This window comes from Acipenser ruthenus, chromosome 25 (genome assembly GCF_902713425.1).
Source record: "Acipenser ruthenus chromosome 25, fAciRut3.2 maternal haplotype, whole genome shotgun sequence".
Lineage (NCBI taxonomy): Eukaryota > Metazoa > Chordata > Actinopteri > Acipenseriformes > Acipenseridae > Acipenser > Acipenser ruthenus.
The window spans coordinates 10,463,892-10,479,658 of record NC_081213.1 but is presented as its reverse complement, the minus strand read 5'-3'; positions in this window follow the sequence as shown (position 1 = coordinate 10,479,658).

Here is a 15,767-nt window from a genome sequence, read left to right as displayed (position 1 = left end):
TGCATGTGACATTGGTAGACAAAACTTGTCTGAAGCGGTCACAAGGTTTCCTAGGATTTTGGACGCCAAACCCATTGTTACATTGTGATTACATACCTAAACCACACAGTGCTTTACACATGAATACCAATCTGCAATGAGCAATACCTTCTGTTTAAAGTCAGCTAAGAATTCAAATTACTGTACCTTGTATTTCATGAAGCTTCTGTACAGTATACTGAATTTGGGTAGTCAATATGTGCAAGTGCATGACATATTACACAAGATCTTGTCATGCAAGATTTTTCAGTAATAATATAAGAGACTAGATTTTGCTGGTCATGACTTCTTAATCCTAATACAGGTGTGTGGCGGAGTGTCCCACCCCTATTTATTATTATTTGTATTTGTTTGCGGCGGATAAAAACGCTGTGTCTTTTGGTATTGTTTTATATATTTATATTTAAAAACCTGTGAGGATGTGTGGCTGATCAGCCACGCATCCTCACAGGTTTTTAAATATAAATATATAAAACAATACCAAAAGACGCGGCGCTTTCATCCGCGCCGCAAACAAATACAAATAATAATAAATAGGGGCGGGACACTCTGGGATTGAACTGGGAACCTCCTGGTAACAAGCTCTTCTTAACCACTGGACCACCAAGCCTCTGGTATGTAGGGAATCGGACACAATTTTTTTTTGTTCCTAGTGCATATTCAATGGAAAGACTAATTTGATTTCCCAATGGAAAATAGATCGCTTCATTGATGCCCAGGCACTGAAATTAGAGCGATCAGGCACTATATAAGCATTTTCATAACAAACTGGGAAAAGTTCTCAAGTTTAGTCAAGGTTCACAAGTTCTGTTCTACAGCATTTGGCTCTCTGAGTTCTAGAGCTTGCTACTTCTAGAATGGAACAGAACTTCAAGACTTCCCTGCAGACTTCAAGTTAACTGACCTCCCCATGGCAAGTTTGCACGGTACTTTCTATATAGTTTCTATAGTGCAGGAGACTTGGTGTTGGTTAAAGAATAGGTCCATTAACCCCCGCCCCCAATGCAGATCAGATTCCAGACATCGATGCTCATGTTTGAATCCAAAGCAAGTCAAATAAAGATACAGTAAGGCTTCAAGGAAAGTGATTTCAGCCCTCACCCTCCTAGAGGTGACATCACTGCCCCTGGCTTTGCTTTGTAATGACCCTGAAAAGAAACATCTCTTCTACCCTAACCTTCCTACTCCACTCCTCTCTTTATTCCTCCTCTTTTTCCTCCTTCTCTCACTTCCTCTTTCTCTGCCACAGAGGAAGCAATTAGTGTGTCTGACTTCAGGAGAAGAAAGACCCCTGATGCTGTTTCAGACACTTCAGCTGATGGATTGATTGAGATGCACACAGGGCTTTGAAATTGTATCTGCCTCAGTCACTCTCTTTACAGTCTCTACATAACTGTTCTTTTTCACACACACGCACACACTGTAACACACACACTGTAACCCACACACTCACTGTAACACACACTGACACACACACACTCACTGTAACACACACTGTCACACACACACACACTGTAACCAACACACTGACACACACACGCACTGTAACACACACACTTTAACCCACACACTGACACACACACACACTCACTGTTACACACACTGTCACACACACACACTCACACACACTCACTGTAACACACACACACTGTAACACACACTGACACACACACACTCACTGTAACACACTGTCACACACACACACACACTCACTAACACACACTGTCACACACACACGCACTGTAACACACACACTGTAATATACACACTGTCACACACACTGTCACACACACACTTACTGTAACACACACACACAATGTAACCCACACACTGTAATACACACACTGTCACACACACACTGTAACACACACACACACTGTAACCTACACACTGTAATACACACACTGTCACACACACACTGTAACACACACACTCACTGTAACACACACACACACTGTAACCTACACACTAATACACACACTGTCACACTTGGAACAGGCCAAAATGAAATAATCAGATATACGTCACGCTCGTTTAACCGTCACTGAAGGGTGGGATATGTGAAAGATGACTGTACTCCCAATTACTTATGATAAGTAAAGTCAATAGCAAGTTTCGTGACAATTTTAATACAGAGATATATGTGTGTGTCACAAAGACGGCCAGAGTGGGTGGCGTCAGACCAGAAAAGGAATACACACAGACAGTGGTGATGATGAGCTGAGTGCAATGGCTGCACTCAGCGTTTATTAACAAATAAAAAGGTTTAACAGTACAAAAACAGGACACGGCACTTGCGCCAAAATAAACAGACATACAAAACGACTAAACGCTAAACAGACGGTGCAGGACAGACAGACGAACAAACACGGTGAGTGAAAACACGTTAACTATTACTTTTACTATTATTATTATTTTACTTCACCTCCGTCTCCAATCCCGTTCTCCACTCACCGAACACCTAACCACAAGTGACTAAAACGTGCATCTATATATACTGTTGTGCTGGGATTCAATTACTAATTAATTACTCACTTGAATCCCAGCACGTGAATTCATTACGTGCAACCCCGTGCCACACATTATACACATTTTATCTGCACGTGAAGTGATGTGCCATCCTCGTGCCTAAATATAATTATACACTTTAAACACACGTGAAACACAGACCCGTTTATATCCCGTGTACCAATCTATACACCAACATTAACATACGCACCCATACATACATACACAGAACACACAAATGCACACAGGGGCGGGGCACTTTGCCACATATACCCCCCCTTGTGCGCAGCACACATGGCCTCAACGGCCACCTCCCCCCTTAAATACCCAGCAGTCCAGGCCAAAGTCTCGGGCTGGGAAGGGAGGCTTCAGTGGGCCCATGGCTGGAAATGCTGTCAGCTCCCCTGCCGGTAGTGGCACGGCTGACAGCATGCTGGTCCCGTCCTGCAGCGAAAAAGCTGCGGGGGCAGGTGGTCCCCCGACCTCCCCCTTCTTCATAGCCGGCAGCTCCCTCCTGTGGGGCTCCGGCCACAAGAACTCCTGCAGCGAAACTGCTGCTGGGGAAAGTGGTCTCCAGACCTCCTCCCCCTTCTTCGTGGCCGGCAGCTCCCCTTTCTGGGGCTCCGGCCACCGTACTCCCTGCGGAGGTACGGGCAGCAGAGGCAGCTCCTGCTCCTCTGCTCCGGGCGGTGGCGGAGGCAGAGGCAGCTCCAGCTCCTCTGCTCCTGGCGGTGGTGGAGGCAGAGGCAGCTCCAGCTCCTCTGCTCCTGGCGGTGGTGGAGGCAGAGGCAGCTCCAGCTCCTCTGCTCCTGGCGGTGGTGGAGGCAGAGGCAGCTCCAGCTCCTCTGCTCCTGGCGGTGGTGGAGGCAGAGGCAGCTCCAGCTCCTCTGCTCCTTGCGGTGGTGGTGGCGGAGGCAGAGGCAGCTCCTGCTCCTCTGCTCCTTGCGGTGGTGGTGGCGGAGGCAGAGGCAGCTCCTGCTCCTCTGCTCCTTGCGGTGGTGGAGGCAGAGGCAGCTCCTGCTCCTCTGCTCCTTGCGGTGGTGGTGGCGGAGGCAGAGGCAGCTCCTGCTCCTCTGCTCCTGGCGGTGCTGGCTCCCTCTGCTGTGGCGGCTGGGCATGTGCGCGCCGTGCTGCCTTCAGCAGCATAGCGAGAGGCTGCTGGGGGACACCAGCATCCTGCCCTTCTCCCCCCCAAAAATTTTCAGGGGGTTGAGCCTGTAACCCCTCCCCTTCCGGCTCTTGGGGCTGAACCAGCAGGCATTTTCCCTCTGCTGGTGGCTTGGGTCCCAGGGCTGTGGAAGCCCCGACTTGCCTCCCTTTGGGCTGTGGACGCACCGACTCCTCCCTTTTGGGCTGTGGACGCACCGACTCCTCCCTTTTGGGCTGTGGACGTACCGACTCCTCCCTTTTGGGCTGTGGACGCACCGACTCCCCCCTCTTGGGCTGTGGACGTTCGGGCTCCCCCCACTCAGGCGTAGGACGTTCGGGCTCCTCCCACTCAGGCGTAGGACGTTCGGGCTCCTCCCACTCAGGCGTAGGACGTTCGGGCTCCTCCCACTCAGGCGTAGGATGTTCGGGCTCCTCCCACTCAGGCGTAGGATGTTCGGGCTCCTTCCACTCAGGCGTAGGACGTTCAGGCTCCTCCCATTTGGGCTGTGAAGGCAAAACCAGCAGGCATTCACCCTCTGCTGGTGGAGATGGGGACAGCAGGCATTCTTCCTCTGCTGGTGGACCTGCTACCTGGGCTGCTGTTCCACTTATAACTGCCTCCAGGTAGCTGAGGACCAACCCCACACCTTCCTCCCAGGTGCTTACGGTCTGCTCCCTCACATATGCCTCCCATCGCTCTCTGTCCATAAACTCCAGGAACTGGACGACTACTGGGATAGACTGGGCCTCCAGCCCAGCATTTTCCAGCATCCAGTCCCGCACTTTGATGGCGTCTTCTGCCATTTTTTTTTTTTTTCTCTTTTTAAATCCAAACTGCGGTTCCTGCTCTGGCCTGAGTCCTGGAGGCGCTGTCGATCCCACGCAGGACACCACGTGTCACAAAGACGGCCAGAGTGGGTGGCGTCAGACCAGAAAAGGAATACACACAGACAGTGGTGATGATGAGCTGAGTGCAATGGCTGCACTCAGCGTTTATTAACAAATAAAAAGGTTTAACAGTACAAAAACAGGACACGGCACTTGCGCCAAAATAAACAGACATACAAAACGACTAAACGCTAAACAGACGGTGCAGGACAGACAGACGAACAAACACGGTGAGTGAAAACACGTTAACTATTACTTTTACTATTATTATTATTTTACTTCACCTCCGTCTCCAATCCCGTTCTCCACTCACCGAACACCTAACCACAAGTGACTAAAACGTGCATCTATATATACTGTTGTGCTGGGATTCAATTACTAATTAATTACTCACTTGAATCCCAGCACGTGAATTCATTACGTGCAACCCCGTGCCACACATTATACACATTTTATCTGCACGTGAAGTGATGTGCCATCCTCGTGCCTAAATATAATTATACACTTTAAACACACGTGAAACACAGACCCGTTTATATCCCGTGTACCAATCTATACACCAACATTAACATACGCACCCATACATACATACACAGAACACACAAATGCACACAGGGGCGGGGCACTTTGCCACAGTGTGTCATAGAGATGATGAACACGTGTACGGACAGACATGCAGCTCCATATATCCCAGGAATATAATACTCTCAATACTTACTGTATGCTAAACAATGCTAATACTAAGTTTCATCACAATTACATAGTCTTCCAGTTATGTGTAAAATGCAAAGCGTGCTGTGAGTACATTCGACTGCCTTCATTAATCGCGATTGCAAGCGTCTCGGTGAGCGTGGTGTGAGCCTATGTGCGCTGTGTGTGTGTGTGTTTCCTCCCAAAGGTTTCCAAAGACAGTGCAAATTAACAGCAACAAACACTTTCAAGTTAATAAATGAGAACTATATAAAAGCTTCAGAATGCTTAAAGGGTCTTAAAATAAATGCCTTGTGTGCTTATTCAAAGGTTACAAACTCACAAACTCACGCATGGCTCTTTTCATGTCATTTCCTCTTTGAAGTGAAAAGCTTTCAAAGTGATCTCCACTGTGTTTGAACCTCTTTAAAAAAAAAAAAAATAGTATCTATTGCACTGCTTCAAAACATAAATAAGTATAATACAATAAACTATTTACATAACATATGTATTTAGCCTACATACCTGGCAGCTTTCAAACCTGTACACACAATACACGCTTCTCCACTTTCCCTGAGCATTTACCACACACTGCCCTTCCACAACCCCCACAGACAGCCAAAGTTTTATTGCATTTTGCAACCTGGCACGGTTTCCTCTTGCGTGTGGGTGCAGGGGCTGCAGCACTGCCAGAAGGGACATCTGTCTCTGCCCTTTACTGATCCATATGTGCATATGTGGTCCAGCACATCCACACCAAACATGTGGCATTGTAGTATTCCACTGTCTCAGGCTGTTTTTTGCCATCGGTTCTGATCGCCACTGTTTTGTGCACAGAGCTGAGAATGACCCTGCAATGCTATACACAGCGGGGTACCTGTGACTCAGAGGCGTGTTTTTCAAGCACTCAAAGAATGTAGACAGGTAGACGCCAGTTGATCACGGGACTGATTGTATTGAAAAGGACAGGCAGGATTATAGGCTATATTTGATAAATAAATATGTATTGAAATAACCAGTTAAAATGACATGTTTTGGCGCTTCTAGGTAAACGTGTTTATAATTATCAATGTCTTGTGAATGTGCGTCTCAAATGCCGTCAGTATATCTAATACATATATTTAGGAAATGTCATGAACGGGCATGCGTATTACACTCCGGAACGCAGAGTAATTTACATTTTAAAACCCAAAATGATCAAATTGACCGGCTTGGCGCTTCTAGTGTTAATAACTTCAGGATTAAATATAATCTAAAACATTAAAAACAGACGCCTTGATTGTGAAGTGAAGGGACAGAGTCCCCATTTAACTGTTTATTTATTTATTTATTTATTATTATTATTATTTATTTCTTAGCAGACGCCCTTATCCAGGGTGATTTATTAGGGGGTCCTTCTGTGACAAATCACCCAGCAGGGAGGGAGATTACTATGGCAACGGGGGAACAACACCTAGATTTTACAAAGAATGGGGATCAGGAGTTGCTATGCCAGCTCGCAATTCTGCCGTGATCAGGCAATGAAATAAAAGACTCTTCTCTCCCCTCTCAGACTCTGACCTCTCCTCCCTGCTCCAGGGTCACAAACCACGTGTGCCCTGGACCCCCTCCCCACTCACCTCTTTCAAGCTGCTGCTCCTGCTCTACTTCTCTTCATCTCCTCCCTTCTCAACACCTCTCTCCTTTCTGGTATCTTTCCCTCTGCCTTCAAACAAGCCTCTATCACTCCCCTCCTCAAAAACCAACCCTCGACCCTACCTCCCTCCAGAGCTACCGTCCTGTCTCCCTCCTACCCTTCCTCTCCAAAACCCTCGAGCGGGCTGTACACCGCCAGCTCTCTGCTTTCCTGTCCAACCACTCTCTGCTCGACCCTCTCCAATCTGGCTTCCGCTCTGCTCACTCCACTGAAACCACCCTCCTGTCTGTCACCAACTCACTAAACTCTGCCCGAGCTGCCTCTCTCTCCTCTGTCCTAATTCCCCTCGACCTCTCTGCTGCCTTTGACACTGTCGATCACTCTATCCTACTATACTCTCTCGCTGACCTGGGAATCTCTGGCACTGCTCTGGCCTGGTTCTCCTCCTACCTCTCCAACCGCACTTACCAGGTAACCTGGCGTGGAACAACCTCCACAACTCGCCCTCTCTCAACAGGAGTCCCCCAAGGGTCAGTCTTGGGTCCTCTCCTGTTCTCTCTCTACACCCGCTCCCTGGGCCCCCTCATCGCATCCTATGGTTTCTCATACCAATTCTATGCTGATAATGCTCAGATTTTCCTCTCCTTCCCCACCTCTGACTCCACCATCCCCTCCCGTATCTCTACCTGTCTGTCTGCTATCCCCTCCAGGATGCACTCGCATCACCTCAAACTCAACCTCTCTAAATCTGACCTCCTTTTCTTTCCCTCCTCCTCCTCTGATCTCTCTATCTCTGTTCCTCTGGAATCTACCACACTCTCTCCCTCCTCCTCAGCTAAGAACCTCGGAGTCACCCTGGACTCCTGCCTCTCTTATTCCCAGCACATCTCCACTCTGGCACGCACTTGCCAATTCTTCCTGAGCAACATAGAAAGAATCCAACCCTTCCTCACCAACTACGCCACCCAGCTCCTGCTCCAGGCCCAGGTACTCTCCCGCCTAGACTACTGCAACTCCCTCCTGTCCGCTCCAGCTCATCCAGAACTCTGCTGCTCGCCTGGTGTTTTCTCTGCCTCGCTTCTCCCACGCAACTCCACTGCTCCGCTCATTCCACTGGCTCCTGATCACCGCTCGCATCCAGTTCAAGACTCTTGTACTAGCCTACAGATGCCTTGACCAGACTGCACCCAGCTACCTCCAGACCCTCATCTCTCCCTACACCCCCAATCGACCTCTCCGCTCCTCCTGTACTAGAATACTGGCTCTACCTCCTCTACGCTCCCCTGCCTCCAGAACCCGCTCCTTCTCCACCCTCGCCCCGCAGTGGTGGAATGACCTTCCTACAGATGTCAGGACTGCCCAGTACCTGACCACCTTCCGGCGCCTCCTCAAGACTCACCTCTTCAAATGCGCTTTACTTGCTCTTATCTGCCCCCTATTTTACTGCATTTAATCCTGTACTTTAGAGTACTGTAATCTGTCACAAGTGTTATTTAATCTGTAGTATTTTGTATTTAATTGTATCCTGATGTAACTATCACTGACACTTATCTGCTCCGTTATTGAATCGTATTTTGTCATATACTTGTACTTGCTCGAACCAAAGTCATTGTATTTTTATTTTGCTCTTAATTGTATTATTACTTGTACTGTGATTCTTGAAATGTATTTTTGTGTACGACTGTAAATCGCCCTGGATAAGGGCGTCTGCTAAAAAAATAAATAATAATAATAATAATAATAATAATCATGCAACAGTCTCTTGACACAGGGGTTGTACCAACAGACTAGAAAATAGCAAACGTAATACCGATCCACAAAAAGGGAGACAAAACCGAACCAGGTAACTACAGATCAATCAGCCTGACTTCTATTATATGTAAACTTATGGAAACTATAATAAGATCCAAAATGGAAAATTACCTATATGGTAACAATATCCTGGGAGACAGTCAGCATGGTTTTAGGAAAGGGAGCTCGTGTCTAACTAACCTGCTTGATTTTTTTGAGGATGCAACATCAACAATGGATAATTGCTAAGCATACGACATGGTTTATTTAGATTTCCAGAAAGCTTTTGACAAAGACCCACATAAAAGATTAATTCTCAAACTGAACGCAGTAGGGATTCAAGGAAATGCATGCACATGGATTAGGGAGTGGTTAACAAGTAGAAAACAGAAAGATTAGAGGAGAAACCTTAAAAAGAAGCGAGGTAACCTGTGGTGTACCACAGGGATCAGTTTTAGGTCCTCTGCTATTCCTAATCTACATTAATGATTTAGATTCTGGTATAGTAAGCAAATTCATTAAATTTGCAGACAACACAAAAATAGGAGGAGTGGCAAACACTATTGCAGCAGCAAAGGTCATTCAAAATGATCTAGACAGCATTCAGAACTGGGCAGACACATAGCAAATTACATTTAATAGAGAAAAGTGTAAAGTATTTCAGGCAGACAATAAAAATGTGCATTATAAATATCATATGGGAGATACTAAAATTGAAGAAGGGATCTATGAAAAAGACCTTCTAGACAATGTGGGGAAGCTATAAAAAAGGCCAACAAGATGCTCGGATATATTGTGAGAAGTGTTGAATTTAAATCAAGGGAAGTAATGTTAAAACTTTACAATGCATTAATAAGACCTCACCTAGAATATTGTGTTCAGTTCTGGTCACCTCGTTACAAAAAGGATATTGCTGTTCTAGAAAGAGTGCAAAGAAGAGCAACCAGAATTATCCCAGGTTTAAAAGGCATGTCGTATGCAGACAGGCTAAAAGAATTGAATCTATTCAGTCTTGAACAAAGAAGACTACGCGGTGATCTGATTCAAGCATTCAAAATCATAAAAGGTATAGACAATGTCGACCCAGAGGACTTTTTCGACCTGAAAAAAGAAACAAGGACCAGGGGTCATAAATGGAGATTAGATAAAGGGGCATTCAGAACAGAAAATAGGAAGCTCTTTTTTACACAGAGAATTGCGAGGGTCTGGAACCAACTCCCCAGTAATGTTGTTGAAGCCGACACCCTGGGATCCTTCAAGAAGCTGCTTGATGAGATTCAACGAGGCAATAGTTGAAACTGGGTGTTTAGCGATCAAATGGGCTATAGAATCCTTACAATACTATTTGTTAGGCAGAGAATTCACCCTATTACCAATCATGCACCGCTAAAGTGGATGAGGGGTAACAGGGAACACAGTGCTAGCGTTACAGGTGGTTTTATCTTTACAGCCATTCCTCTTTTCCATTGAACATAGAGTGGTCAAGAGACATGGAAAAGTGGCTGGGTCGTTCAGAGTTCACTGCCTCTCGGCTGAGTCTGCTCCAGCACAACCTGTTTTGGACTTGCTGTGCGATTTCCAATAAAATGACACTTCCACAAGTCTGCAGCACAACCCGTTTTTGAGTAAAAGGTTGGTTAACGTTAAGGGTGGTCCCATCAACCACATTTTGACCTCTCTATAGCTTTTGATAGCCTGATCAGTCTAAGCATTTCAATTTGAGCTTGTCTGCCTGAAACTAAAAACAACGTTTGGAGTAAATTGGAGACTGTAGGGTTGAAATCCACATTTTTTGGGTGATTTGTCATGAAATGACCCTACTGAAGAATCCCAGTCAACTCAGAAGTTATTAATAAACCTCAGAGCTAACCATCCAAGCATGTAAACCACCCCTACATCGTGATAAAGCAGAGGTCAGCATTGCAAACCACCCCTACATCGTGATAAAGCAGAGGTCAGCATTGCAAACCACCCCTACATCGTGATAAAGCAGAGGTCAGCATTGCAAACCACCCCTACATCGTGATAAAGCAGAGGTCAGCATTGTGAACCACCCCTACATAGTGATAAAGCAGAGGTCAGCATTGTGAACCACCCCTACATAGTGATAAAGCAGAGGTCAGCATTGCAAACCACCCCTACATCGTGATAAAGCAGAGGTCAGCATTGTGAACCACCCCTACATAGTGATAAAGCAGAGGTCAGCATTGTGAACCACCCCTACATAGTGATAAAGCAGAGGTCAGCATTGCAAACCACCCCTACATAGTGATAAAGCAGAGGTCAGCATTGTGAACCACCCCTACATAGTGATAAAGCAGAGGTCAGCATTGTGAACCACCCCTACATAGTGATAAAGCAGAGGTCAGCATTGTGAACCACCCCTACATAGTGATAAAGCAGAGGTCAGCATTGTGAACCACCCCTACATAGTGATAAAGCAGAGGTCAGCATTGTGAACCACCCCTACATAGTGATAAAGCAGAGGTCAGCATTGCAAACCACCCCTACATCGTGATAAAGCAGAGGTCAGCATTGTGAACCACCCCTACATCGTGATAAAGCAGAGGTCAGCATTGTAAAGCCCAGAGAGGTATGGTAAAGCATATTTTAAAACATGGCAAATCATAGTAAATGCACAGTATAGCCAGTGAAAAATGCAACTTTTCTACGGGTATATACAGATTATTATTACACCATTGCAGCTGGTGCCAATATAACTGGATTGTTTGAAATGCAGTGCTATGTTTAGTGGCACTAGTACCTGTATTTGCTGAGTTGTATCATGTTTTTCCTGCCTGCTGGCTGCCTATGGTCTGTCAGATAATACCAGCTCTCAGCATCACAATTACACATAGCACCATGGGAAGGAAGCACCGAATACTATAATGATCTGTTATGTACAGGAGTGCAAACCAAACCAAACAACACTGCTCTAACCAGGGCTGTCATGAGCACAAACCAAACCAAACAACACTGCTCTAACCGGGGCTGTCATGAGCACAAACCAAACAACACTGCTCTAACCAGGGCTGTCATGAGCACAAACCAAACAACATTGCTCTAACCAGGGCTGTCATGAGCACAAACCAAACAACATTGCTCTAACCAGGGCTGTCATGAGCACAAACCAAACCAAACAACACTGCTCTAACCAGGGCTGTCATGAGCACAAACCAAACAACACTGCTCTAACCAGGGCTGTCATGAGCACAAACCAAACCAAACAACACTGCTCTAACCAGGGCTGTCATGAGCACAAACCAAACAACACTGCTCTAACCAGGGCTGTCATGAGTACAAACCAAACCAAACAACACTGCTCTAACCAGGGCTGTCATGAGCACAAACCAAACAACACTGCTCTAACCAGGGCTGTCATGAGCACAAACCAAACCAAACAACACTGCTCTAAACAGGGCTGTCATGAGTACAAACCAAACGACACTGCTCTAACCAGGGCTGTCATGAGCACAAACCAAACAACACTGCTCTAACCAGGGCTGTCATGAGCACAAACCAAACAACACTGCTCTAACCAGGACTGTCATGAGCACAAACCAAACCAAACAACACTGCTCTAACCAGGACTATCATGAGCACAAACCAAACAACACTGCTCTAACCAGGGCTGTCAAGAGCACAGACCAAACAACACTGCTCTAACCAGGGCTGTCATGAGCACAAACCAAACAACATTGCTCTAACCAGGGCTGTCATGAGCACAAACCAAACAACACTGCTCTAACCAGGGCTGTCATGAGCACAAACCAAACAACACTGCTCTAACCAGGACTGTCATGAGCACAAACCAAACCAAACAACACTGCTCTAACCAGGGCTGTCATGAGCACAAACCAAACAACACTGCTCTAACCAGTACTGTCATGAGCACAAACCAAACCAAACAACACTGCTCTAACCAGGGCTGTCATGAGCACAAACCAAACAACACTGCTCTAACCAGGACTGTCATGAGCACAAACCAAACCAAACAACACTGCTCTAACCAGGGTTGTCATGAGCACAAACCAAACCAAACAACACTGCTCTAACCAGGGCTGTCATGAGCACAAACCAAACCAAACAACACTGCTCTAACCAGGACTGTCATGAGCACAAACCAAACAACACTGCTCTAACCAGGGCTGTCATGAGCACAGACCAAACAACACTGCTCTAACCAGGGCTGTCATGAGCACAAACCAAACAACACTGCTCTAACCAGGGCTGTCATGAGTACAAACCAAACAACACTGATTTAACCAGGGCTGTCATGAGCACAAACCAAACAACACTGCTCTAACCAGGGCTGTCATGAGCACAAACCAAACAACACTGCTCTAACCAGGGCTGTCATGAGCACAAACCAAACAACACTGCTCTAACCAGGGCTGTCATGAGCACAAACCAAACAACACTGCTCTAACCAGGACTGTCATGAGCACAAACCAAACCAAACAACACTGCTCTAACCAGGGCTGTCATGAGCACAAACCAAACAACACTGCTCTAACCAGGGCTGTCATGAGCACAAACCAAACAACACTGCTCTAACCAGGACTGTCATGAGCACAAACCAAACCAAACAACACTGCTCTAACCAGGGCTGTCATGAGCACAAACCAAACAACACTGCTCTAACCAGGGCTGCCATGAGTACAAACCAAACCAAACAACACTGACCTAACCAGGACTGTCATGAGCACAAACCAAACCAAACAACACTGCTCTAACCAGGGCTGTCATGAGCACAGACCAAACAACACTGCTCTAACCAGGGCTGTCATGAGCACAGACCAAACAACACTGCTCTAACCAGGGCTGTCATGAGCACAAACCAAACAACACTGCTCTAACCAGGACTGTCATGAGTACAAACCAAACAACACTGCTCTAACCAGGGCTGTCATGAGCACAAACCAAACAACACTGCTCTAACCAGGGCTGTCATGAGTACAAACCAAACAACACTGATCTAACCAGGGCTGTCATGAGCACAAACCAAACAACACTGCTCTAACCAGGGCTGTCATGAGCACAAACCAAACAACACTGCTCTAACCAGGGCTGTCATGAGCACAAACCAAACCAAACAACACTGCTCTAACCAGGGCTGTCATGAGTACAAACCAAACAACACTGCTCTAACCAGGGCTGTCATGAGCACAAACCAAACAACACTGCTCTAACCAGGGCTGTCATGAGCACAAACCAAACAACACTGATCTAACCAGGGCTGTCATGAGCACAAACCAAACAACACTGCTCTAACCAGGGCTGTCATGAGCACAAACCAAACAACACTGCTCTAACCAGGACTGTCATGAGCACAAACCAAACAACACTGATCTAACCAGGGCTGTCATGAGCACAAACCAAACAACACTGCTCTAACCAGGACTGTCATGCGCACAAACCAAACAACACTGCTCTAACCAGGGCTGTCATGAGTACAAACCAAACAACACTGATCTAACCAGGGCTGTCATGAGCACAAACTAAACCAAACAACACTGCTCTAACCAGGGCTGTCATGAGTACAAACCAAACAACACTGCTCTAACCAGGGCTGTCATGAGTACAAACCAAACCAAACAACACTTTTGGCCATAGCTGTAGTTTTTAATATTAAGTCAGCGTTTTAGCAAACCAAGCTTGTTTTTGTTAGTGATTTTGCATGGCACATCAAGCGCTCCCCAGTCACTGGTCTGGCTTTGTTAATCACAATGGTTGGACAGCTGAGAAAGATTCGACACAGTCAGTTTCAAGTGCACAATACTGTTCCATGCATTCACAATGTACTACCATGATAGTTTCAAGTGCACAATACTGTCCCATGCATTCACAATGTACTACCATGATAGTTTCAAGTGCACAATACTGTTCCATGCATTCACAATGTACTACCATGATAGTTTCAAGTGCACAATACTGTCCCATACATTCACAATGTACTACCATGATAGTTTCAAGTGCACAATACTGTCCCATACATTCACAATGTACTACCATGATAGTTTCAAGTGCACAATACTGTTCCATGCATTCACAATGTACTACCATGATAGTTTCAAGTGCACAATACTGTTCCATGCATTCACAATGTACTACCATGATAGTTTCAAGTGCACAATACTGTTTCATGCATTCACAATGTACTACCATGATAGTTTCAAGTGCACAATACTGTCCCATACATTCACAATGTACTACCATGATAGTTTCAAGTGCACAATACTGTTCCATGCATTCACAATGTACTACCATGATAGTTTCAAGTGCACAATACTGTTCCATGCATTCACAATGTACTACCATGATAGTTTCAAGTGCACAATACTGTTCCATGCATTCACAATGTACTACCATGATAGTTTCAAGTGCACAATACTGTTCCATGCATTCACAATGTACTACCATGATAGTTTCAAGTGCACAATACTGTCCCATACATTCACAATGTACTACCATGGTTGTTTCAAGTGCACAATACTGTCCCATGTTTTCAAAAAGTACTACCGTGATTTCTACAGTGCTTCGCCCGTGTTTTACAATGGCAGTAACAATGTGGAAGTTTCTTGTTTGACTGTTCATATCATCAATTCTTACTAGACTTTCATTGTGACTCAGCAGACCCCAATGCTTCCCTTTCACGCAACACTATAATGTCACTGCACAGGGGAAGTGCTGACATGTCAGGTGGAGCTCCATTAACTGTAACACAGGAAGTGAGCGGGGAGAGGGCTTCACCAAACTGAAAATAAAATGTCAGGGAAATAAACAAACAAACAGCAAAACACTAAGCTTTTCTACCCTGTGAGTTTCAGCCATTGATATATAATATAGTGCAGCCCTAAGCTATAATAATAATAATATAGTGCAGCCCTAGCTATAATATAAGAAGCTTGTCTGGAGGCACACTCCCTGATGCTGCTGTTCCGGGTGCTCCTGGAAGCTTGTCTGGAGGCACACTCCCCGATGCTGCTGTTCCAGGTGCTCCTGGAAGCTTGTCTGGAGGCACACTCCCCGATGCTGCTGTTCCAGGTGCTCCTGGAAGCTTGCC